The sequence below is a fragment of the Lutra lutra genome, chromosome 9, assembly GCF_902655055.1.
Source record: "Lutra lutra chromosome 9, mLutLut1.2, whole genome shotgun sequence".
In the NCBI taxonomy this organism is placed as follows: Eukaryota; Metazoa; Chordata; class Mammalia; order Carnivora; family Mustelidae; genus Lutra; species Lutra lutra.
In genome coordinates this window covers 77,740,533-77,766,864 of record NC_062286.1, presented here as the reverse complement: position 1 = coordinate 77,766,864, position 26,332 = coordinate 77,740,533, and the positions used below count along the sequence as shown (strand labels likewise).

Genomic DNA, 26,332 nt, shown 5'->3' with positions numbered 1-26,332 from the left:
GTCTGCCTTCAGCTCAGGATGTGATCCTGGGGTCCCAGGATTAAGCCCCATATTGGGCTCCCTGCTAAGCAGGGAGTCTGCTTTTCCCGGTCCCTCAGCCCCTCACCAAACCCCCGCCCCTGCCTCATGCTCTCCCTCACTCTAAAATAAATAAATAAAACCTTAAAAAAAAAAAAAAAAAAGAAAGAAATGTTTCTACAATACAGCCAACTAAGTACTCTTCACTACCAGCCTTTTGCAAGACACGATGTAGAGGTTAAGAGCTTTTACTAGTGTAATACATTGCTAATGTATAGTATGGGGCACATGGCTGGTTCAGTCTGTAAAGTACAAGACCCCTGATCTCAGGGTTGAGATAAAGTAAGTTTGAGCTCCATAATCGGCATACAGATTAAAAATAAAATCTTTTTTTAAAAAAGAAAACAGAGGTGCCTGGGTGGCTCAGTGGGGTAAGCCGCTGCCTTCGGCTCAGGTCATGATCTCGGGGTCCTGAGATCAAGTCCCGCATCGGGCTCTTTGCTCAGTGGAGAGCCTGCTTCCCTCTCTCTCTGCCTGCCTCTCCGTCTACTTGTGATCTCTCTCTGTCAAATAAATAAATAAAATCTTTATTAAAAAAAAATAAAATAAATAAAATAAAATAAAAAAGAAAATAGGGGTGCCTGGGTGGCTCAGTTGGTTGAGCAACCAAGTCTCTTGGCTGGGGTCATAGTCTTGGGGCTACAGGATCCAGCCCAGCCCAGCATAGGGCTCTGCACTTGGTGGGAGCCTGCTTGAGATTCTCTCCCTATCCCTCTGTCCCTCCTCCTGCTTGTGTACGCACACTCCCACTCTCTAAAATCTTAAAACAAAATAAATAAAATAACAGCAGTAATAAAATCCATATTCAACTCATGCTCTAAGCAATGCTTGAAAAGTTACTTGGTACTAATACCAATCCAGAGCCTTAAAGAGCACATTCTTTCAGGTGGTCGGGTGGCTCAGTCAGCTGGGCATCTTCCTTCAGCTCAGGTCATGATCCTGGGTCCTGGGATCGAGTCCCAAGTTGGGAATCCCTGCTCAGCAGGGAGTCTGCTTTCTCCCCTTCCTAGTGTCCCCCCTCTGGCTCCCGCTCTCTCCCTCTCACTCTCTCAAATGAATATTTAACATCTTTAAGAAAAAAAAAAAAAAGAGCATATTCTTTCACAAATATCCGCTTCAAACACTGGTCTCCACTTGACTGAGAAACAAAGAAGAATACTTTTCCCTTCACTAAACTCACAGAAACAACACTTGGCTCTCATACTCCCTTCCAATTCTTGGTTCTTTCAGAATAAAATCAAAGTTCTCTCTTCTTCCAAATCAACTCTGCTGAACTATAGTATTAGTGGCATTTGCTTAAGATTTCTGAAACAATAACAGATATGCAAAGTTCACAATTGTTGAACTTAACAATTATTCAATTATTAAATTGATACTTATAACATTTTTTATTATAATAGTTGGATAACTAGGCACTGACCACACCCAGTTCCAGTAATAGAGAGATGTAACTGATGGGAATACCAATTAATCTGGCTCTGAAGCTAGCATTTGATTTGGAACATTCATGCATGGTGCCCCCAGGTCTTTCCAACCAATTCTAATAAATATCTGCTTGCCTTACAAAACAAAACAAACAAAAAAATAATCTCCCAAAGGTTGGAAGCTATAGCCCTAGATTATATTATAAAAACAAATCAATTAAGTCACAGATTTTGTGAATTTATAAGATTCACCAGATCTGAAAATAATTCAGATTTTTTTTTTTTAAGATTTTATTTATTTATTTGACAGAGATCACACAGGCAGACGGTGGGGGAGAGGTTGGGGGAGGAGCAAGCTCCCTGCTAAGCAGAGGGCCTGATGCAGGACTGGACCCCTGAGATCATGACCTGAGCCGAAAGCAGAGGCTTAACCCACTGAGCCACCCAGGCACCCCCAGATCTTACTCTAATTCAAAAGCACAGCTAAAAATTTCAAGCTTAGGGCAATGGTACCACTTGTCAGTCCCTCCCCTCATCCTTCAATAAGGAAAAGGTAGGTCATGAAATGAAAATAACTGTCGACAGAGGCCTTTTGCTTCAGCTACTGTTTTAATGAGGAAAAAACCTATCACTCTTTGGATATATATATATAGCACGGGCTAAAAATTATACTACATGCATGTCTGAACTGTGAATATGCATTCAGGTTATTTCATATTGTCAACTCTGAGAGCAATGCTCTTCACCAAAAACAATGATCTTTAAGATATGCAAGAAAATATCTGCCACAGATTTTACATCCAGCAAAATGATTTCAAGCATTAAAGAGAGTAAACAAACTCTTATGAACCTGTAAAAACTCAGGGAATATTGTTGCCATGAGGCCTTCCAGAGGAACCTGACTTGAGATCACGATAGAAGAATGTTAGGAGTAAGGAGGAGGACAAGAAAGAAGAGAAAAGGATCTCCTGAGGGCAAAGAGCCAGATTGTTGGATGAATGACCTTGGGAATGGCAGAAACCTCATTCTCAGTGGCCATCATTGCCATTAGCTCAGATCCATGAAGCTCTGCCTGCCATCCTGAGTTGTCAAAAGCTAGAAGTGCCAGGCTCTCTGGTACTCACCCAGGATCTATTTATTATGGGTCACAGAATCTGCAGAAAGCCAAGGCATGCCCTCTTCTTTTAAATCACCACTATTCCCTTCACAACTTCTTTTACATAAAAAAAAAGTTATGAGTTTTAGCACAAAATAGACTTGAATCAAAGGCCAACTCAGCCACTTACTGTGTGACTCTGTGTGACTCTGACCTAATAATTTAATTTCTAAAGCTGTGACAGATTCATCTAAAAGACAGGAGTAATAAAAGCACCTACATTATAGAGTTGTCATAGTAAATGAATGAGAAGTGCAGGTTAACTGTGTAGGTCAGTGCTGGGCATAAAGTAAGTGCTTTAAAAGTATTAGCTATCATTACCATTACAACCCATAAATCAAACTGGTCTACCATAACCAAGCTTAAGCATAAATAAAATCAGATGTAATCTAATAGTAAAATGAAGTTATAATTTACATCCCAGATCAACCATCCATATATAAATTGTCAGAGAAGAAAATATCTGACGTTTATCGGATGATTATCCTATGAATAACATTCTGAACTCTCAAGTTTTTCCAACGAGCCTCAACTATACTTAAATATTCATTAAAGGCTTTTTCACCGCTGAAATACTTTCAGTGACCTCTGAAACCAACAAACCAGGAAAAAAAATTTAACTGGTTGTTACCAGAACGTTTTAGTTGATTATAATGCAGCAAAATCACTGCATTAATCTCAATTACATTCTCTTACATATAAACTCCCTGTCAGACATATAAAGGGAAACCACCAATATTAGATATCTTGATTGTATTTTTTTTTTTAAAAGATTTTATTTATTTATTTGACAGAGAGAAATCACAAGTAGGCAGAGAGGCAGGCAGAGAGAGAGGAGAAAGCAGGCTCCCCGCTGAGCAGAAAGCCCGACGCGGGGCTCGAACCCAGGACCCGGGATCATGACCTGAGCCGAAGGCAGCGGCTCAACCCACTGAGCCACCCAGGCGCCCCTATCTTGATTGTATTTAAGAAAAAAAAAACGTTAATTCATGTAAGAACCTCAGATTAGAGTCCAATCCATAAAGCTGCATTCTGCCATCCAACTTGTTCCCACTGGTGAAGACCCAGAGTTGTTGCTGTCATTGTTGCATATAATAAAATGCACCCAGGATGCCTGGGTGGCTCACTTGGTTAAGCGTCTGCCTTCAGCTCAGGTCATGATACCAGGCTTCTGGGATTGAGCCCTGCATCAGGCTCCCTGCCCAGTGGAGAGCCTGCTTCTCCCTCTCCCTCTGCTGCTCCCCCTGCTTGTGCCCGCACAGCAGCGTGCTTCTCTCTCGCTGTCTCTGTCAAATAAGTAAATAAAATTATTTTTTTAAAAAAGTTCCTTCATACCCCTTTGAAAACCAACCTCCCCTGAACTTCCAAACTTAGACAACCATTAATGTGCTGCCCATAGAGTAGTTTTGCCTCTTCTAGAATTTAATGTAAATGGAATATATAGTATGTACCCCTTTCTGCTGGCTTCTTTCACTTAACATAATGTCTCCAAAATCCATCCACATAGTGTTTATCATTAGTTTATTCCTCTTCACTGCTTCCATGGCTTTTGAAAATGTGGGGTCCTAACAGAATTGAAAGAAGATTGAGAGGCAAAAGCTAAGTAAAGCAGTTTAGGCCTAGAAAGCATATATCACCAGCTACTTCCACGTGTCCATTAACAGTTTAATATTTTAAGATAAAAGAATTATTTCCCCTTGACTATCATAATACTAAATTTTTAAGCTAATGCTGCTGAAATCAGAGGGAGTTCATGTCCTATCTTTATTTGACTATGTAGATGATGAAACAGGGGCTAACTGTACCTTGAACTTTGTCATGATCTGTGCTTGACTGTTTTACTACAACACTGAATTCAAACATATTGACAGATAACACCTTTTTAACTCTAGCAAAAAGCGTCCAGAACTCAAATACATGCCCTTCCTAATCCCAACAGTTTTCCAACTGGCAATAACAATAAAAATGCAGAGCTACATGACTTCTAGTTGTTCTCTGTCCTCACCTCCCTACCAAATACATGGTTCCAGGTTAGAAAAAGCAAATTACCAAAAGAAAGAAAAAAAAAATCAGACAGCAGAAAGTTTCAGGAGGCTTTCCGAGCAGGTTTTATTGATAGGTTTGACTGTCTCTAGTGCCATGTTAATGAGTACTTAGTAAAGTGGTACAGAACACAGCTCTAATACACCATCATAGTCCTAACACCCACAGAAGTGAATTTACGTCACCCAAAGGAACATCATAGTATGACCAACATATCTAGAATACTTCATATAGGGAATGTTCCTTTGGCTATAATATATAACTATATCACCACAAAAATCACCAAAACAACTCAGATACTGATGTCTTTTTTAGAATTAGCTACTCATTCTTCGGTCTGGTCCTAAAAAGGAGGCTTCTCAAGATAAAGTACTTTGTTGCACTTAACACTACCAATAACTCCTCCCCTTTCCTGAAACTCTTTCCACTTCTGCTGACTTTAAAAACACAAAACTCACAGTCATTCAGGCCCATTCTTTTTCCTACAGCCTCCAAAATTCAAGAAAAATACACCCCCCAAAATGGTAATTAGCCTCAACCCAAAACACAGTATCTACCCTTTGAACCATTTGTATTGCTTCAACTATCATTTTTTCTAATTTCTAAAAAATTTTTAGAAGATTTTATTTATTTGACAGAGAGAGAGCACAAGCAGGGGGAGCAGAAGGCAGAGGGTGAGGGAGAAGAAGGCTCCCTGCCGAGCACAGAGCTGGGATCACGACCTGAGCCAAAAGCACACTAAACCAACTGAGCCACCCAGGTGCCTCTTAAAATATTTTCTTTAGTAACCTCTACCTCCAATGTGGAGCTCGAGCTTACAACCCCCAAGATCAAAAGTCACACTTTATACTAACTAAGCCAGTCAGGTGCCCCGTTAGCCATCAATTCTACAAGTTGAGTTCTCAGATTTTTAATCATTAAGCTTGTCTGCTCTTGGTATCTCTTCAAACAGAACATAACCAAAATCTTCACCTCTGCCCCCAAACCACCTTCGTATTCTAATCTATTTGCATTCACTACCTATTAATCTACCTATCCATAATCCTTCTTCTAGTAACTCAGGTTAATCTTTTACATAAATCCAATCACTACACACCAATCAATGTTCCATCAAATCTCCCTTTTAAATGTCTCTTTTTTCCTACAACCAATCCTGAGCATCACCATCTACTGTCTGGATTATCTAACTGCCTCCTAGTAGGTCTCCCTGACTTCAATCTCCCCTTCCTTCAGGCCACCCTGCAGATTTATCACCTGCTTCATTTCCCTAAAACATACCTGAAGTGTCCCAAAAAGATGCAGTGGCCTTCCACTCCCCAAGTGACACAGTACAAAATGTCTAGTCTGAAACCTTCCCCTAATGTGCCCTGCCTAGGCCTTACACCAGCCAAGTACATCATTCTCATTCCCACCTTAATCAATCTGCTCTACCTTCTTTACGTGAACTAACTAAATCGTTCAAGGCACCTAAGAAATAATCTCCTCTTTGTCACCATCACCAACCCTTCATCCTAGCCCCTCAGCACCCCTATATATAGTCATCCATAGTCCTTTGGACATTTTTGCCTTCCTTATCCTTCCTACCCTAACTTGTGACTGTGACACCTAGCACGTATTAAGTAAAATACACGTTAAGTTAAAAGATACATCTTTAAGGGGTGCCTGGGTGGCTCAGTGGGTTAAGCTTCTGCCTTCAGCTCAGGTCATGATCCCGGGATCCTGGGATCGAGCCCCGAATCAAGTTCTCTGCTCAGCAGGGAGCCTGCTTCCCCCCCACCCCCACCCCCGCTCTCTCTGCCTGCCTCTCTGCCTACTTGTGATCTCTGTCTGTCAAATAAATAAAAATCTTTAAAAAAAAAAAAATCTTCAAGAAAGAGTATCTTTTTTTTTTTTTTTAAGATTTCATTTATTTATTTGACAGAGATCACAAGTAGGCAGAGAGACAGGAAGAGAGAGAGGAGGAAGCAGGGTCCCCGCTGAGCAGAGAGCCCGATGTGGGGCTCGATCCCAGAACCCCGGGATCATGACCTGAGCTGAAGGCAGAGGCTTTAACCCACTGAGCCACCCAGGCGCCCCCAAGAAAGAGTATCTTAACCATTACGAAGTTCACAAAAATAAATTGGCAGAGACCCAAAAACCTACTGGAACACTGATTAACCTCTGTCATCTACTGTAACACATATTAAGTAAAAGAAGTTTTTATTTCTAGCAATCTTTTAAAATGTTTAAAGTCATTTTATTAATTATTTTTATGATTCCTATCTTTTATTGCTTTTACTTTCCAAATCAACCACCATTTCCAGGAACAGGCAATTCCACCATGGTCACCAAGTTTCTCCTCAAGGGCTTTGCTCATACATGGGAGCTGAGGTTTGTACATAGCATGTTACTCCTACTGATGTACTTGGCCACCCTGTTAGGAAATCTCTTATCACTTCCACCACAACACACCAGAACCTCCACACATTCGTGTACTTCATCCTCAGGAATCTGTCCATCTTAGACATGAGCTGTATTTCTGCCACTGTCTCCAATGCCTGTGTAAACTCTCTGACAACGCAGTCATTTCAGTGGTGATTTCCAGCAAATTCTACCTTTAAGGTTTCACACTTAAAGCACCCAAACACGCCCACTTACTGCAGACAGGGGACACACTAAGGAATTTATCACTTGGTTTGTTTCCAAATGCTCTACATTAAAGCACCCCCAACTCCCACCTCAGCCTTGCCCAATAAGCCCTGCTGGAGAACATCTTTGGCTCTAGACCGCATTCATTCAGTTGAACTCTTTCTAGGGGTATTTGGGCTTAGAGTTAAGGAAAAGAGCAAGACTAAACTGAGTAAAGACAAGAATGTATAGAGGAAAATATATACAAAGTATTGTTCACCTTAAGAATAAAGCAATCAGGGGCACCTGGGTGGCTCAGTGGGTTGGGCCTCTGTCTTCAGCTCGGGTCATGATCTCAGGGTCCTGGGATGGAGCCCCGCATTGGGCTCTCTGCTCAGCAGGGAGCCTGCTTCCTCCTCTCTTTCTCTCTCTGCCTGTCTCTCTGCCTACTTGTGATCTCTCTCTCTGTCAAATTAAAAAAAAAAAAAAAAAAAAAAGAATAAAGCAATCACCGCCTATATTACTATTCAAGTACAACCATTCCAAACATTTACTTCAATCCAAATTATTTTTTTTTTTAAGATTTTATTTATTTATTTGACAGACAGATCACAGGTAGGCAGAGAGGCAGGCAGAGAGAGGAAGGGAAGCAGGCTCCCTGCTGAGCAGAGAGCCCGACGTGGGGCTCCATCCCAGGACCCTGGGATCATGACCTGAGCCAAAGGCAGAGGCTTTAACCCGCTGAGCCACCCAGGCGCCCCCCAAATTATTTTTGAAGTTAATTCAAAACTACCTTTAGGTTAAAAATGGGGTGGGGGGGTGTTTGTTTTTTAAAGGTTTTCTTTTTAAGCAATCTCCACACCCAACATAGGGTTTGAACCCACAACCCTGAGATCAAGAGTCACATGCTCCTCAAGCAGCCAGGCGCCCCTGAAATGTTTGTGTCATTTTATAGACACACCATGTAATTAATCCCTATAAACTCTTAAAACACAATTAACAGAAACACCAGCATTCTAATGGCAAAGAAAATCTGTTATTTATGCCTACAAGATTTTGTCATTAAGGAAAAAAAACACAAAACAAAATGTGGGGCACCTGGCTGGCTCAATCAATGGAACTTGCTACTCTTGATCTGGGGCTTCTAAGTTCCAGCCCCATGTTGGGAGTAGAGATTACTTAAAAATAAAATCTTAAGGGGCGCCTGGGTGGCTCAGTGGGTTAAGCCGCTGCCTTCGGCTCAGGTCATGATCTCGGAGTCCTGGGATCGAGCCCCGCATGGGGCTCTCTGCTCGGCAGGGAGCCTGCTTCCTCCTCTCTCTCTGCCTGCCTCTCTGCCTGCTTGTGATCTCTCTGTCAAATAAATAAATAAAATCTTTAAAAAAAAATAAAAATAAAAATAAAAAAAATAAAATCTTAAAAAAAAACAAACAGGAAAAGAGAAAACAACAAATGATACTAGCAAATACACAGGAAGAAAAATTCAAATGGCCGCTAAACAAACATATGAGAATGCTCACCCTCACTAGTAATAGGAAAATGCAAATTTACTAATAGGAAAATGCAAAATTAAAGTCACAAGGAAACAGGGTTTCTCTCATCAGATTGAAGAAAAATAAATTCTCAATACCAAATGCAGACAAGGACACAGAGCTGTGCTGTCTGATACAGCCCACAGTGGCTAGTAAGAATTTGAAACATGGCTAATCCAAACTGAGATATGCTGGTAAGTATAAAACCCATGCCATATTTCAAAGAATTTAATCTAAAAAAATCCAAAAACACCTCATTAATTTTTACTGTTTACATACTGAAATGGTTTCTTCAATATACTAGATAAAACATATTATTAAAATTACCTTCACCTGCTCCCATTTATTAAAGTGGCTACTAGAAAATTTTAAGTTATGCTTGTGCGCACACTCTGACAAAATCTTAAAAAATAAAAAAAAGAAAAAGAAAATTTTAAGTTACATGTATGGCCAATGTTGTATTTATGTAGGACAGTCTGATATTGATCTAGAGCAACAGAAACTTTTGTACCATTGGTGGGAGCATGAACTGCTGCTACAGCCACTTTGGAGAGAATTTTGGAAATACCTTGGTAGGTTGTACAATGAAAAAGGCCTACATTTAGCAATTACACCCCTAAGTATGTGCTCTAGAGAAATTCTCACACATATGAATATATCAAAAGACATGTAAAGTACATTTTAATACTATCGTTTACAGTCAAAAAATAATCCAAATGTCCATCCAAAGAGACTAGACTAAATGTGCTATAATATGTATCCAATACATATGCAATACTATTAGAAAGAGAGGTATAGAGCAACAAGGAAGAACTTCGCAAAAATGTTAAGCGAAAAAAGCAAATTTTATGAAAAGACATTCCATATACAATCACACACAAAAACTATAAAATCTCTTTAAGAGCTTGACGTAATAGTAGTATATGCTATTTAGACACAGATACATACACAGAGATCATATACGTGAGGGAAGGCAGAAAATCAGGACAGTGGGAAAAGAAAGGATGAAATCGGGGCACCTGGGTGGCTCAGAGTGTTAAGGCCTCTGCCTTTGGCTCAGGTCATGATCCCGGGGTCCTGGGATCGAGCCCCACATCGGGCTCTTTCCTTGGTGGGGAGCCTGCTTCTTCCTCTCTCTCTCTGCCTGCCTCTCTGCCTACTTGTGATCTCTCTCTGTCCAATAAATAAATAAAATCTTTAAAATTTATTAAAAAAAAAAAAAAAAAAAGAAAGGATGAAATCTATAAGGGTAACAGGAGGGTTTCAAGTGTGCTGGAATGTCCTATATCCTAAACTAAGCTGGGTAGTGGGTACTTCGGTGTTCATTTTGCTTTATAAATTTTTTAATCTGAAATATCTCTGTGCTTTTAACATATAATTTTATGAACCACGTACAGTACCATACTTTATAGTTTGAGAGATATAAGCAAAAACTTCACAATTTGCACCATGTTAGATGCAGTTATACCTTGAACAACATCAGGGTGCAGAAACTATACATAAAAATCAATTATGTGAATACCCAATATATAAACACCAATAATATGCCTCTACTACCATTACAATGAGGAAAAGGGGACACTATATACAAACATACTAAATCAGGGCTCAGCAAAACTTTTCTTTAAAGAACCAAAAAGTAAGTACTGGGGGCTGTGCAGGGCCATATGATTTCTTTTGCAACTACCCAACCTGCCAAATAAGTGGGAAAGCAGCCACAGGGACCCCTGGGTGGCTCAGTTGGTTGAGGGTCTGCCTTGGGCTCAGGTCATGATCCCAGAGTCCTGGGATCAATTCCCACATCAAGCTCTTTGCTCAGCAGGGAACCTGCTTCTCCCTCTGCCTCTGCCTGCTGGTTCCCCTGCTTGTGTTCACTCTCTCTCTCTGACAAATAAAATCTTCTTTAAAAAAAAAAAAAAGGAAAGCAGTCACACACATTATGTGAACAAATGAGCATAACTGTGTTCTAATGAAACTTTATTTACAAAGCAGGCGGAAGACAAAATTTGCCCAATCAGCCATAGCTAGGTGACCCCTGATAGATTCATATTCAAAAAAGAAATCACAGAATGCCTAGATAGTTCAGATGGTATAGAATGTGACTCTTGATGTCAGAGAGGTGGGTTCGAGCCCCACATTGGGCAGAAAAATTACTTAAAAAATAAAATCTTAAAAAAAAAAAAAAGAAGGGGCGCCTGGGTGGCTCAGTGGTTTAAGCCGCTGCCTTCGGCTCGGGTCATGATCTCAGGGTCCTGGGATCGAGCCCCGAATCGGGCTCTCTGCTCAGCGGGGAGCCTGCTTCCTCCTCTCTCTCTACCTGCCTCTCTGCCTGCTTGTGATCTCTCTCTGTCAAATAAATAAATAAAATCTTTAAAAAAAAAAAGAAAAGAAAAAAGAAAGAAACCACTAAATCCATTAAGTAAAATTCTGAAGGAGAAATGGATTTGCATGGTAACAAAATATGCCACAATTTACCTGATAATCACTAAAGAGAAAATGCTCCTTGCTCATGGGGACATCTAGCAATCACCAACTTCACCTGTGATCAAATTTAGCCCTACTAACCGTGTGACAGGCATTTTGTGCCTTCTGACATGATGTAATATGAAGCAGCATCAACTATGAAGTATCCTGGCCAAAATGTTTAACCTGAATTTAACTCAAGTCTTTAGCTCTAATTTAACAGCTTACAGAAGACAAATGAGTAAGTTTTTAAAAGATCTCAAAGAAACAACCAGACAAATTCTGAATACAGGGTATATTACAAGATAATCAGTCTCTTCAAAAAGAGGGTCACTTTTTAAGTAGGTGTTTAAATTTAAAAGAGAATTGAGACACAAGAGTAAATGTAGCATAATAGTGCACGATCCTTCAGTGGACCTTGGTGTGGAAGGGAAAAGCTATATAAGTCATTTTTTACCTAACTGGGGAAATCTACTTATGGATTGGGGATTAGATGTCTTCTGGGGATTAGATAATTGTGTTACATAAGATGACAGTACTGTAGGTAGGAAGAAAATGTCGTTTTAGGGGGAGATTCATATTTAAGTATTTAGAGATGAAGTATCAGAAGGAGAAAAAAATAATCTATTTTTAAATGGTTCAGCGAAGCAAATATATATATTTGATTATATAAAGCAAATATGGTAAAAAAATATAAATACTGTTGAATTTAAGTGGTGGGTATATAGGTACTCAGTATACTATTAAAATGTTCTGTAAGGGGGCACCTGGGTGGCTCAGTGGGTTAAGCCTCTGCCTTCAGCTCAGGTCATGATCTCAGAGTCCTGAGATCAAGCCCCACATCGGGCTCTCTGCTCAGTGGGGAGCCTGTTTCCCCCTCTCTCTCTGCCTGCTTCTCTGCCTACTTGTGATCTCTCTCTCTCTTTCTCTCTGTGTCAAATAAATAAATAATCTTTTTAAAAATAAAATAAAAATAAACATATATTATCATTCACTTTACAAATGAGAAAACCTGAGGTTTAGAGACAGTTAAGTGACTTGCTTCAAGTTACCCATTTATGGAGTGACAGGAGAGGAATTCAAATCCATGTAGTCTGGCTTTACTGTCAACGCTACCAATCATCACCCTCCTTTTGCAGCTTTTTCCAGAAACATGCACCATTCCAGATATAAAGTCTTCTTACATTTAATATACACTTAAAAACACACACAAGTAAACTACGCTAAGCACCCTACAGCATTACCGAAATGCATAAAGCAGCAAAAATTCAGAAATATCTAAATGTATTGATAAGAAGCCTCATGCATGTTTGTGAACAAGTAATTCTCATGTCTATGGGTATAGAATGGTTTCCATTCATATGTGACTAAGAAGGATTTTATTATTAATAAGGCATTACTCTGAAATAATAGAGTTACAGCCTAAACACATATTCTCCTTATGTCATGACCACTTGGCCAACTCCTCTGACCATTTTTCATTTGGTATACTGCTGAAGCTACTGCTATATAGCCTCTCCCAAACTGTTAGCAAAAATATCTGACAACGAATTAAATCTCAGACTTATCTTTGTTAGATTGCTTTCAGTCCTCGTAAAAATGCAGAGTCAATGTTATTCCAGCTAGCACTCTAAAATTAACTATGCATCGCTTCTCTTTTCTATTCAGAATATACCTTACACGGGACTCCATAATTTACCCATGCAATATATGCCTGAACAGAAACAAAAGACCCACGTACCAGAATTCCAGTCTGCAGGGTGATCAGAAAGTCCTAAAATACAGATATTACTTTAACATTCTGTATGGAATATCAATAAACCATTTATTGTCTGTGCATCTGTGCTTCCAGACCTGGTGGCCACCCTGTAGTTAAATAAATATCAAGAAATCACAGACAGGAACACCTGGGTGGCTCAGTGGGTTGGACCTCTGCCTTCGGCTCAGGTCATGATCTCGGGGTCCTGGGATCGAGCCCCACTTTGGGCTCTCTGTTCAGCAGGGAGCCTGCTTCCCCCTCTCTCTCTGCCTGCCTCTCTGCCTACTTGTGATCTGTCAAATAAATAAATAAAATCTTAAAAAAAAAAAGAAAGAAAGAAAAGAAAAAGCACAGAGGCAGTAAAGGCAACACAAACAAAAAGCACAAGAGAAGAGCAAATATGCTGAACTAGAACACAAACCTATCACTGAGAAAAAGACTCAAGATGTTGGATAAGAGCAATAACACAATCTAAATCCTCACTAATCCTCCCAAACTTCTACTTCCCTCACAAAGCAGAGTTAGAGGCATAGAACAAAAAAAGAAGAGTATAACTGAAAACTATTATATATTAAGGCAAAAGTTACCATTTCACTTTCACATTTTGCTTCAAAACACTTGAGAACAGAAGAATAGCAAGAAATTAAACTCAGTTTCCTTACATTTAGGACCTACAACCAACCACAAAGCTTTAATAAAATTCTGTACTATAGAAATGAAACCAGTTACAAGAGATAATTTAAGACATCAAGTAAGGCTTTGTTTTGTTTTCTAATCTAAAATGCTGTACAGCTTGGTGAACCTGGTCTGACAGCACTAAATTTAATATATATCCAAAAAGTTCAAATTCTGGGACGCCTGTGTGGCTCAGTCAGTTGAGCGAATGACTCTTGGTTTTGGCTCTGGTCATGATCTCAGGGTCATGGGATCAAGCCCCACGATGGGCTTAGGCTCTGCACGCTGCTTGGAGTCTGCCTGAGATGCTTTCCCTCTCCCTCAGCCCCTCCCCAACTCACACTCTCTAAAATAAACAAAATCTTAAAAAAAAAAAAAAAACCAGTTCAAATTCTTCAGCACATCAGCACTTTGATAAAAAAGTGATAAATAAGTCACAAAAAAAACCATATTAAAAGTGAAACTAGTAATTTGAAGGCTTCATTTGGGTCCTAAAAATGAAGTCCCTTAGGTCATGAATGGAACCAGTGTTCATTTTTATATCGAGGCCCTAAAATACACACAAGTTGATTTGCTTTAAGATAAAAAAAATCTCAATTCACTGCAGCAAGCAAGATCACATGAGAGTCTGACTCAATGCCTCACAAATGAAAGCAAAAGACCATTATGTATTAAGATAAAAACAAAGATCAAAGATCTCTCATGCTTATCTTAAATGTGCAATGTTTGTGTAAACTCTGGAAGAGACATTTTTACCAAACTGGATCATCACTAGGAAAGGTACATAACACACAGTAGAAAAATAAGCATCTGCTTCGTATCGTGCAATAAGCCACCCTCATGCAGAAATTTACAACGCAGGAGAAACAAAGGCACAACTTCAAGTTACACACCACAGCCCCAGAAATAAGGGAAGCAGTAATTAATATATAGACCAATTTTAGCATAATAAACTCGGACAGACTGGCTCCATCAGGTATCTTCAACAGAACTGTCAAATAACCAGAAAACAGAAGTAGCAGTCACAAATCAGTGACAGTATTTCCGGACACTAATGGCCATTCACTAATCTTTCAGTTATACTCACAAACGAACACACACAGCAACAACGTTTTTTCTAAACACAAATAACAACATACATTTTATATGTGCATCCCAAGTTACGTAAACCAGTCTTTCTGTTAAAAAGTCCTGTTTACCCTGCTCCCATTATCCTACCTTCTACCATTTTCCCGTCTAAGAACTCATCTATCCAAGCATGGGCAGTAAATGGGAAACACCTGAAGGCGCTAGCTTTCCTCATGCCTCATACAAGAACTGCTTTTTTCTCTTTGGCTCACCTTTTAATCTTAGGTACAATTATTTCCCCCTTCCTACTTCCGCTTTCCATGTATCACTTTTTGTCTAGTTACAGAAAAACTCTTCTTTCCTCTTTTATTTTTCTTCCCTCTCTTTTGTTAAAAATGGAGTAATGCTGGGGGTGCCTGGGTGTCTCAGTTGTTAAGTGTCTCTCTTCAGCTCAGGTCGTGATCCCAGGGTCCTGGGTTCGAGCCCCACATCAGGCTCCCTGCTCTGCAGGAAGCCTGCTTCTCCCTCTCCCCCTGGTTGTGTTCCCTCTTTCACTGTCTGTCAAATAAATACATAAAATCGTAAAAAAAAAGAAAAAATAGTAATACTCTGTGCGCCTGCGTGGCCCAGTCATTAAGTGTCTGACTCTTGATCTCAAGGCTATGAGTTCAAGCCCCACACTGGAAAGGGAGAGCCTACTTAAAAATAAATAAATAGTAAAGCTCTAGGGTCTCCCAACTGACTCAGTCAGTGAAGCACATGACTGTGGAGCTCAGGGTAGTGAGTTCATGCCCCACGTCGCATGTAGAGCTTACTTTAAAAAAAAAAAAAAAAAAGTAAAGCTCTAATCACAGCATGTAAGTGTAGTATAGAAAACACCATACATCCCAACTGTCCACTCCTGATTTCAGTCATCCATAAAGGGAGCACGGTTGTAATGTAAACTGAGGCAGTGTGTTTGCTATCAGAATATAAAACCTATGAAGGCAGGGATTTTTGTCTATTTTGTTCAGTCTTCAGCCATGAATGGTGCCTTGCATGTTAGAAGGCACTCAGGGAATGCCAAAATAATGGCTGAGGATGGGGTGGCTACAGACTAAATACTATTACTCTTAAATACGTGGAATTCTTTATTTCTCAGAGGGCTGGTAGCCTACAGTAAGTAAAAGTTGCTCATATCTGAACTTGATCATTTAGAGTTGCTTTGAGTTCATTATTTCCTCTTTGTAAGGGACAAAGAAGAAGGGTCACCTGTATTTTATAGATAATACCAGTTCATTAACTCAGAAACCAACGCTTTAATGAGAAGAGGGGAAAAAGAAACATTCTTTACCCAGAGAGGGTAAGTATCCATAGTGGTAAGGACTTTCCTAGATTCTCCTACTTCTAAGGACACCTATTAACTATCCCTTTTCCCCTTTTCCATGTTAAGAGTGCACTTATACATACCTACACCAAGAAAATAAAATGCAGTTAGACTTAAGAATCACTGACATTACTCTCAAGGTTTAAAGTGTTTTAAAATCCTTCAGAACTTCACAAATTACTCTATCTTTTATCAAACCTGCTTCTCAGGTCTACACTATTTATAAAAAAAAAAAAACCCAAAAACCTGTTCTTTTTATATTACACACTTGATTATACCTAATAATAACCACATTTATTTTTTTTTAAAGATTTTATTTATTTATTTGACAGAGAGAGATCACAAGCAGGCAGAGAGGCAGGTAGAGAGAGAGGAGGAAGCAGGCTTCCTGCCGAGCAGAGAGCCCGATGCGGGGCTCGATCCCAGGACCCTGAGATCATGACCTGAGCCGAAGGCAGCGGCTTAACCCACTGAGCCACCCAGGCGTCCCTAATAACCACATTTAAAAAATAGTTTCCCACAAAGGAAAAGATTTGTCATGTTTCTGGCACACAAATGCACTTAAGCTACACAACCTATTTTGAAGTGGGGGCCACTCTATGTAGACAAAAAGCACAGCAACACTACACACAGGTCTTATCCTGACTATACCCCTGCCAATAATTGGTCCCATCTCTAAAAGTGAGACAAGGTCCTTCAAAGTCTTCCAAGGTTCATCTCTTTCTCTCCTCTAAATATCAGGCCATGGGGGCGTCTGGGTGGCTCAGTGGGTTAAGCCTCTGCCTTCGGCTCAGGTCATGATCCCAGGATCCTGGGATCCAGCAGGGAGCCTGCTTCCCTTCCTCTCTCCCTGACTGCCTCTCTGCCTACTTGTGATCTCTGTATGTCAAATAAATAAATAAATAATCTTTTTAAAAAAATAAATAAGTAAATAATAAGTATCAGGCCATGTATTTAATATTAATAGTCTTCTTTCGTTCAAAGGAAATGTAAAACAAGTTTTCCAACAAGGGTTATGTTTCCAAACTCCGAGGTCTTTAATTTTCAGAAAGATATCAATTTAAAGCCAGTAATTTCATACTGATATTTCAACATACTCAAAAAAAAAAGAGAGAGAGAGAGAGAAAGAAACCTGAGTCCATTTTTAGTAAATATTAAACAAGTAAATGAAAAAAGTTTCAAATTGGTAAACTGTGCTTTAAATGTTACAAACTATGTTAAATTTGTCTAAACATATGAATAAGTTAAAATACCACAACTGACTGTTAAACTACTAGGTTCTTTTTTTAAAGACTTTATTTATTTGACAATAGGAGACACAGTGAGAGAGGGAACACAAGCAGGGGGAGTAGAAGAGGGAGAAACAGGCTTACTGCCAAACGGGAAGCCCCATGCGGGGTCGATCCCAAGACCCTGAGATCCTTACCCAAGCCAAAGGCAGACACTTAACAACTGAGCTATCCAGGCACCCCTAAACTACTAGGTTCTTAAAGTTAAATCAGTTATAACATACAAAGGGTATCACTATAAAAGGTATATGTCATGCCAAGAAATAAGAAGATATTGTAGACGTGGTCACAAGTCAGCTGTAGCTAAAAAAGAAAAATATTTACTCGAGAACTCCTCTATGTCATGACTTACCATAATTCAGAGCAAAATGTTCACGTATGTTATTAACATTAAACTGAAAGGGAGAAATAACACACCCTGAAATTTGAATGAAAATTAAAAAAAAAAAAAAAGAATGAGCTACCTTATGGTATTTGTTTTCTAGGCTGCTAGATGATGCTAAAAACAAAATTTCATAATCTTTATAAAATCTGAGAAATTAAACTACCGTATATAGACTACACTTATGGAAAAATTCATCCCATCACGAATTTAGTAAAGACTTTTTTTTTTTATTTTTAAAGATTGTATTTATTTGGGGCACCCGGGTGGCTCAGTGTGGTTAAGCCTCTGGCCTTCAGCTCAGGTCATGATCTCGGGGTCCTGGGATCGAGCACCACATCGGCTCTTGGCTCGGCCTGCTTCCCTTCCTCTCTCTGCCTGCCTCTCTGCTTACCTGTGATCTCTGTCAAATAAATACAATCTTAAAAAAAAAAAAAAAAGATTGTATTTATTTGACAGAGAGAGAGAGATCACAAGTAGGCAGAGGGAGAAGGGGAAGCAGGCTCCCCGCAGAGCTGAGAGCCGATGTGGGGCTGGATCTCAGGACCCTGAGATCATGACCTGAGCCGAAGACAGAGGCTTAACCCACTGAGCCACCCAGGCACCCCTTTTTATCATAATATTGATACTATCATAATATTGATTCAACTACCTGATCAAATAACTCCTGTTAGTCTAAATGGTGGTTTTCTTTGGGGGAAGGAGAGGATATAGCTTAAACACTGAAAAGTGTAATTCAGGGACACCTGGGTGCCTCAGCTGTCAAGCATCTGCCTTCGGCTCAGGTGGTCCTGAGATCCAGCCCCACATTGAGCTCCGGCCCAGCCCTGGGCTCGCTGCTTAGCTGGAGGCCTGCTTCTCCCTCTCCCACTCCCCCCTGCTCATGCTCCCTCTCTCAGTCTCTGTCAGATAAATACAATCTTTACCAAAAAAAAAAAAAAAAAAGTGTAACTCAAGTCAGTTTCCACAAAGAAGTTAAACCACATTAAAATGTTTCATTTGAAAAAAGATTTCAAAATGGCTAATCAGAGATATTAGCATAGTTAAATTACTCTAGAAGATCAAGTTATTTTCTTTTAAATCAATGTTTTGTTATAAACAAGTATCATCAACAGAAGTAAGGATAAAACAAAGATTATGAAGAACTTTTTTCTTCACCTATACTTGTTAGATCAGTTGCTGGAAGATGACAGACCCTGCATTTTACAAATTTTAAAGTCAAGCAAAAACTACAAAAACCAATATTCCCCAAATCTACCCTATTTACCTTCACCATTTAGTCTGAGTACAAAACAGTGGGATGGAAAATAGATTACATTTCCAGGGTCTACCTAGTATCTGAGAATTTTACCTCATAGACAGTCAATTCCCTTAATCTGCAATACCACTGATATAATATATAAAGTATATTTCTACCATAAAACTTTAAAGCTACTAAGACATCATTTGGTTTCAACCCAAATTCTGAAATTAGCTAAGAAAAAAATAAGAAGACTCAAATACAATGTAGGAAAAAACACAATGGATATCCAGAAGTACCCATATTCCCCCAAATTATCTTACCACTAACCATAATTTTATATTTTATGTTTAGTATTACTTGAATAAATTTTGTTATTCAAATTCTGGAATTTAGAAAGTTTATTCTAACTCTGACACTGTCAGTTGTTTCCCAACTAACTTTTTCCTAAAATCAGTGAACTGTGAAAGGCATAGTTCACAGAAAAAGTAAAATACGTTATATTTTAATAAGTTAATTTTATTCACTTTATCTTATGAAAGAGCACTTACATCTTATGAAAGACTACTACGGAGTTAGAATTATACTATTTTACTACTTTTAGCCTACGTAATGTCACAAGATACTTTAAAATAGTTACATGTAACATACAAGTTTTCATACAATGTAGATAATATGTGTAACTAACACCAATGGGAGGAGATTCACTGTCAGTATCATGTGTAATAAAAGAAATGTTTACCAACTCATTTACAAGGGCATGTTTAAAAACTGAGCCAATGGCGAAACAATTGTTAATGCATCTCCACAATCACTGAACTACACTATGGCAAATTCTACACTTCCAAGAGTGCCAAGAATCTATCGGCATCAAATTTTAATTCAAAAGACTTCGTAAAAAATGTACGATAGGAAAATAAATTTTCACGAGAAAACCACTTTTTCTGAACTTTTTAACTTGTGAATCAGATATTCTTAGAAGCACAGCTATTTACATACCATTCATTCAGATGATGTAATCTTAAGGGATTTGGTAATTAGAACATGTTAATTACTTACATAAAATAATATTTATTGCCACGACTATCAGACAAACTTTAAAAGCTTTCACCCATTCCTGGGGTCTTCACAGAAATCAGACACCCGGTATGAGAAAACAGGTGTTGAAAGCTTCACTGGTCACTTCTAAGAGAATGATTACAACATAAAGAAATTCAAAGGATAATGTACAAAAACTGGGAGATCTTAACTAACGGGTATGAAAGATCACATAAAAATACTATTTCATGTTGATAAAGCAACATAGAGAGCCACTGTAGAAACTGTGGTAAGACTTTATGAGAGCAAAACTAAATGAAAGGGGAAAACACAAACACCATTAAAAGAAAATAACTCAAGAGAGAACAAAAAAAGCACAGGAAAAATCAGAATTATCCTGAAAAAAAAATGTTGACCAAAAAAACTGTTCTAAATACTAACTTTTAAAAGTTCAACTGAAACAACACATTGCCCATTCAAGAAGCCTACAAAAACATTTCTTTAAAAATTTCCATTTTAATAGTTTAACTTCATATTTGGAAAAGACTATAATAATTAGAATAACCTGTCTCTATTTAGAAATGCTCTATTAAAAAGGAGGCCAACACTAGGAACTTTGCTATTGCACAACAGAGAAAGTAAATGAAATAATGCCCATTAACAGTCAGTGTGGATGGCATGTTTCTCCACTTCCCAGAACATACGGACTTATACTATCTGACCCGAACAATCTACCACTTCTACATCCGTGCAGTAGCTCAAATAAAATGAGTTCCTGTGTTAATCCCACAATAAACCTCAGTAATTCTCACATCACAGTTGTAAACGTTTGTTAACAGAAAAAGAATGTTTTTCCCAAAATAGCTACATATCACTAAGACTACTCAAATTCCTAAATAATCCTTTTACAAGACTCCTGCCAACTTTATTTTGATACATTAAACATGTGGAGCCTATTTTAAAAGGTCTTTAACTGTGACTTCATGAAAAAAGCTTCCTAGTTAGTTCATAAAATATCTTCTTTTTAAAGTTTTCACATTGTTTTTAAGCTGACTTGAATAGAGATGAATCTGGGCCAGCTATCAAATGCTTAAGAAGCAGTTTTACCAAATAAGATGGGCAAATGTTCTAGATCTGCTAAATCCGACATTAGAGGTCAGACAACTTAAAAAATGAAATAACTACTTTCAACATTCACTGAGCCCCTCGTTTTTAAAATTACCTCGGTGTCATTTTCACATCTGACGTTTAAGAATACAACCTGGTTTTTTTTGTTGTTGTTTTGTTTTGTTTTTTCTTTTCTTTTTTTTTTTTTTAAGGATATTAGGCTCAGTTTAAAAAAAAAAAAAAACTAATCTGCTGCAAAAAGCTGGTTAGTCAACTCTTGAAGGGTGTCTGAAGATTTGGATTGCTGGCGGTAGAAGTTTCATTTAAAAACTTCTCTGTTAAAAAGAATGACATCCGGAAAGGATCGCTGGAGAGAAGAAAGGGAAGAGAAGCCCGGAGTCGGCTAAGCGATTTAAAGCCCCTAAGAAGGAAGGTGGTGGTGAGACGCACAGACAGAAGAGCGAGAAAAGAAGATTTAACAAGGAAGTGAAGTGGAGCGCAGAGGGGGGCAGAAACTGATGAAGAAACAAATGGGAAAGGTAAGGTTTTCGAATAAGCACGATCCAGGAAGGGATGAGTTAAGGCCTGGGGTAGCCCCGGTGTTTCGGTTTCAAAGAGATGCTCGCGTACTGGAAAAGAACGGGGGAAAGCAGTTTACTTCCAGGCGGTGGAGCAAAGTAAAATTCCCTGCCCGGAGCCTCTCCCAGACTCGGCCGAGCGCGGAGGCGGCGGCTGGGGAAGGGGCCTACCCAGGAGCCGGGCCCGGCGTTCTGGTCCCCCAGGCTCCACGGCAGAAGAGGCGAGGATAAGGCAAGCAGGGCCCGCGACCGTGGCCGGCGGCACCCCAAAAACAGTGCGGGGCCTCGGCGGTACCCGCGAGCCGTTTCCCCTGCGGCGGGGCGCCGAGCGGCCTTACCTGGGGCGAGGGAGGGAAGCTAGGTCTAGGGCGTCCGCTCTCGTCCGCCGCAGAGAACCCCTGATGCACTCAGCTCGGGCTTCCGACCGAGGCGCGACCCTGACTCAGCCGCCGCTTCCCCGTCAGGGTCTCGGCCACCGCCTCTGCCGCCTCCGGGGCTGTTTACACCGTCGGGCCCCGCACGCCGCCGCCGCCGCCGCTGCCGCCTTCTCTCCACCCTAGCGCCGTTGCCGATTCGGCCGCCGCCACCTCCTCCGCCGCAGCCTCGTCTCTCTGGAGCATCTTCCAGCCACCGAACCCTGAGAAACAGAGACTCCAGCCGCGCCGGCAGGAAACTCCCCCGCAACTGCTAGGGGGACCAGGCGGTCAGAGCACCGGCGGCTTTTCCGCCATTGAGCAGCAGCCGCTCCGCTCCTTCTGCAACCCCCTCCCCGCACCCTGTCCTCCCCGCCCCTCGGCGAGCCCCGCCCCCAGCTCCCACCCATTGGGACGGTGCAGCCTCTCACTGCATTCGGTTGGTTAGTCGGCCCGTCAATCACCACCCTCCCTCCCACTTCGGCTGCTCTGTACCTCGGAACTTAGCTTTCCCCGCCCACAATGCCCCGCCTCTCAGGTCCTAATTTCCCATTGGGCATTAGTGACCACCTTCAATTGGCAAGGTCAACTATCCATCAAACACCGCCCACTGAGTGAGACCCAACCCTTCATTACCATTTACTTCACTCAGCTCCGCCTCTGGGCGTTAGGGACCAACCCACCCTAACAGCTATAAGTAGAGATCGCCATCAATCAAATAACGCCCACCTGCCCCTCCGCCTCGCAAAGACCGAGCCCTAGCGATTCTCTTTTCTTATTGGTCCAAAGGGTGACCCGGACCCTTAATCATTGGCTTTCCGTGCGTGTCCGTCACTGAACCAATTTCCAAGTCCGTCACACTGGCTTTTTTCAAATGAACGCTCAAAAGGCGGGGAAGTATCCAAATAGCGATTGGCTAGTCTTCGAAAACGGTCAAATCCAGAGTGTGTGCGGATCCTTCCCGTCCTACGAGAACCATGCCCTTTTATTTTTGACCTCTAAGCCGTGCGTGAAAGAAGCGCCATAAAGGAGCCAACGCGCTGTCCGGTTATAGGTGTGGAAGCCTAGTCCCACCCGGAGTTACAGGGGGTTGGCTGCTGATTGGCTAACAAAGTCCTAACAGGCCCTCATTGGAGGACATAAACGTCTCTCTTCCGCGTAGAGACGGGAAGGGATGGCGCAGGGAAGGATAAGAAGGGGTCCGGGGAGAGGCAGTTGTTTTGCTTCAGCCGACGGGTGGGGCGAACGCGGGAGAGGGAAGCTCGGAACGCAGGGCTCTGGGGGAGGTGTTGCGGGGAGGGAAAAAGCCCGGATGTGTCTTAACAATGAAATCATCGCCGACCAATCAGAGCTGCTGAACCAGGCTACCTGCCTGACCTGTCCACAGTAGGGAAGGGGATGAGTTAGTGAGCGGGAAATTGGGGTGCCAGGAGACGCTGGAAAGCGATGTGAGAAAATGGAACAGGTGATCCCTTTAAGAGGACGCTGTGCTGTTGGGGGTTATTTTTATTCTTTCTAGGCCTGCAACGCCTGGCATTCAGCCCTTGACATTTCCGTGTTTTGATTCTCAGTCAACATTGATTTTTAAATCTCTCGGCCTAGTCTTTGACATTCATTCGTTCGTTCCACAATTATTGAGCTCCTGCTATTTGGCAGGCACTGTTCTGGAACTGGAGCTACAAAACTAAATTAGGCAATCCCACTACAAGATGGTAGGTGTTACCACTGAAACATGCAATGGAGGTGATGACATAAGGGATGGAGGGTGGTGACATAAGGGATCGTCCCTGTGGGTAGGTTTATCGAAGAAGGCTTCACAAAGAACAGTATGAGTCTAGCAGGAATGATTCAATAGTCAGAAGAGGGAAGTGGACAGCATTCCGTCAGCAACCGAATTAGACTAAAGGTATTGCAGATTAATTCCCTGCCAAAGAAACAAAACTTTAGTGTAATGAAAGTGTTCTAACACCTTAGGATACTTCCCCCCACTCCCCGAAAGTGACCTGCTAAAGGAGTTAAACCTTTTTTTTTTTTTTAAGATTTTATTTATTTATTTGACAGAGAGAAATCACAAGTAGGCAGAGAGGCAGGCCGAGAGAAAGGAGGAAGCAGGCTCCCTGCTGAGCAGAGAGCCCGATGTGGGGCTTGAACCCAGGACCTGGGATCATGACCTGAGCCGAAGGCAGCGGCTTAACCCACTGAGCCACCCAGGCGCCCCAGGAGTTAAACCTTATTCACACTTTTGTGTAAACTGGTTTGGACAGACAAGTTAAGCTAAGACCCAGCAGAGTACCATTCTGATTAGGGGCTGTGGGTGTTTTAGGAATAAGGGCAAATTTAGGAATTGGCCAGGTCGTGGTGAGGATGGCAGAAATACTTGATTGTAGTTCAGATTTTTTTCATGTCCGCCCCCCAAATGTGCATAACGATAGTGGGGTTTTTTTTTACAGTAGGGTGGCTGGACCACCAGCACCATAATCACCAAGGGAGCAGATCCCTGGGTCTACTCACACCTGTAAGATCAGGGACTCCCGAAACAAAACTTGGAAAGGTGAATTTCTAAATTCTCCAGATGTGTTTTATTCACATCCATGACTGAGATCCTCTAGTACAGGTAATGGAGATAGCATAAACTAAAATTTAGTTTCCCTGCTTCTTCATGCAGGGAGGAAAAACAATAAAGAAGAAAGACAAGTAGACCCTTTAGACTATGCCTTTCTCCTGTCCCCTTTACTATCAGTATCAGTTCTTAGGAAATATTCCTTAAATGACTTATAGAATACATTCCCTTAAATCACTCTCCTTTGTCTGACACACTTTATATATGGCAAAAGGAGTCTGGGATCCCAGCTTCCAAAATAGCAATCTAAAGATCATAAAAGTGGAGACATTGTAGGATGTGGTCTTAAGAATTCGGGCAATCTCAGTAGGGCATCAGAGAAGTTTCTTGATCTGCCTGATTTCCTTCTCAGTTTCCCTCGGTTGACCCTGAAACTAATACAAAGCACAATCATCTAGGTGGGCTGATGATTGCACATCATTCATTCTTTTAGTCACTAAAAATATAGATGTACTGAATACTGGTCTAGGGACTAAGAATACAATAAGGATCAAAACACACTTAGGTTAACTTTAGGTGTTAGGTGTGCTTTATTTGATTAAAACTCCAAACTAATAAAGAAGGCCCAATAAGATTCAGAAATTTAAAAGGTAAATTGGTGTGTGCCATCATAAACATACAATGTATCACAAACATTGACTACCATCATAGGGGGCTCCATTACTGTGTGAATGCAGCTAGGCTAAGACTCTGAGTCTTGTTTTATTGTTCAGTAAATAGGACTCACAAAATCTTCTGAAGCCAGGTAAAGAGCTTTAGATGCTGTTAATAATGCAAAGCACTTTCCAAAAGATAGTGCAAACAGTACTGAATGTATTATAGAAAAAGTCCTCTATTTTTATTTTTATTTATTTATTTATTTATTATTTTTTATTTTTCCAGTGTTGGCTTTCATACTCTGGTGTTCCTTTTTATTTTTTTAAGATTTTATTTATTTATTTGAGAGAGAGAGTACACACGATCTCAAGTGAGGTAGGGACAGCGGGAGAGAGAGAATCATGGATCCTGATGTGGGGCCCTGTCTCACGACCCTGAGATCATGACCCCAGCTAAAACCCAAGACTTAGACGTTTACAGACTGAGCCACCAACGTGCCCCTATTTTTTTTTAAAGATTTATTTGTTGGGGCACCTGGTTGGCTCAGTGGGTTGATTGGTGGACTCTTGGTTTCTGCTTAGCTCGTGATCTCAAGGATCATGAGATTGGGTCCCACATGGGGCTCTGTGCTTAGAGGGGAATCTGCTTGAAGATTCTCTCTTTCTGCCACTCCCCCCCACATGTGTGCGCTCTCTTCTCTCAATAAAATAAATAAATCTTTTCCTTAAAAGTTTTATTTATTTGAGGGTGCCTGGGTGGCTCAGCTGAAGACTCTTTTCAACTCAGGTCATGATCTCAAAGGTCCTGACATGAAGCTGAAACCAAGAGTCAGAAACTCAACTGACTGAGCCACCACCTAGGCACTCCTGGTTTTCTTTTTTGAATAAGATATTAGGT

The 26,332-nt window shown here is 40.7% G+C and overlaps 1 protein-coding gene across 3 annotated transcripts in view; it reads right to left on the bottom strand.

The window, feature by feature from the left end:
- The window catches only part of PPM1B (protein phosphatase, Mg2+/Mn2+ dependent 1B), a 96,875-nt gene extending 74,293 nt beyond the window's left edge, over nucleotides 1-22,582 (bottom strand). For 2 of the 3 annotated variants that reach the window (XM_047744168.1, XM_047744169.1), the window contains exon 1: nucleotides 22,144-22,581. The gene's annotated coding sequence lies outside the window, so the exon portion shown is untranslated. Of the gene's footprint in view, nucleotides 1-22,143 lie in introns of all 3 variants that reach the window. The other variant, XM_047744167.1, reaches the window with a different exon arrangement.
- Between the last annotated feature and the right edge of the window lie 3,750 nt (nucleotides 22,583-26,332).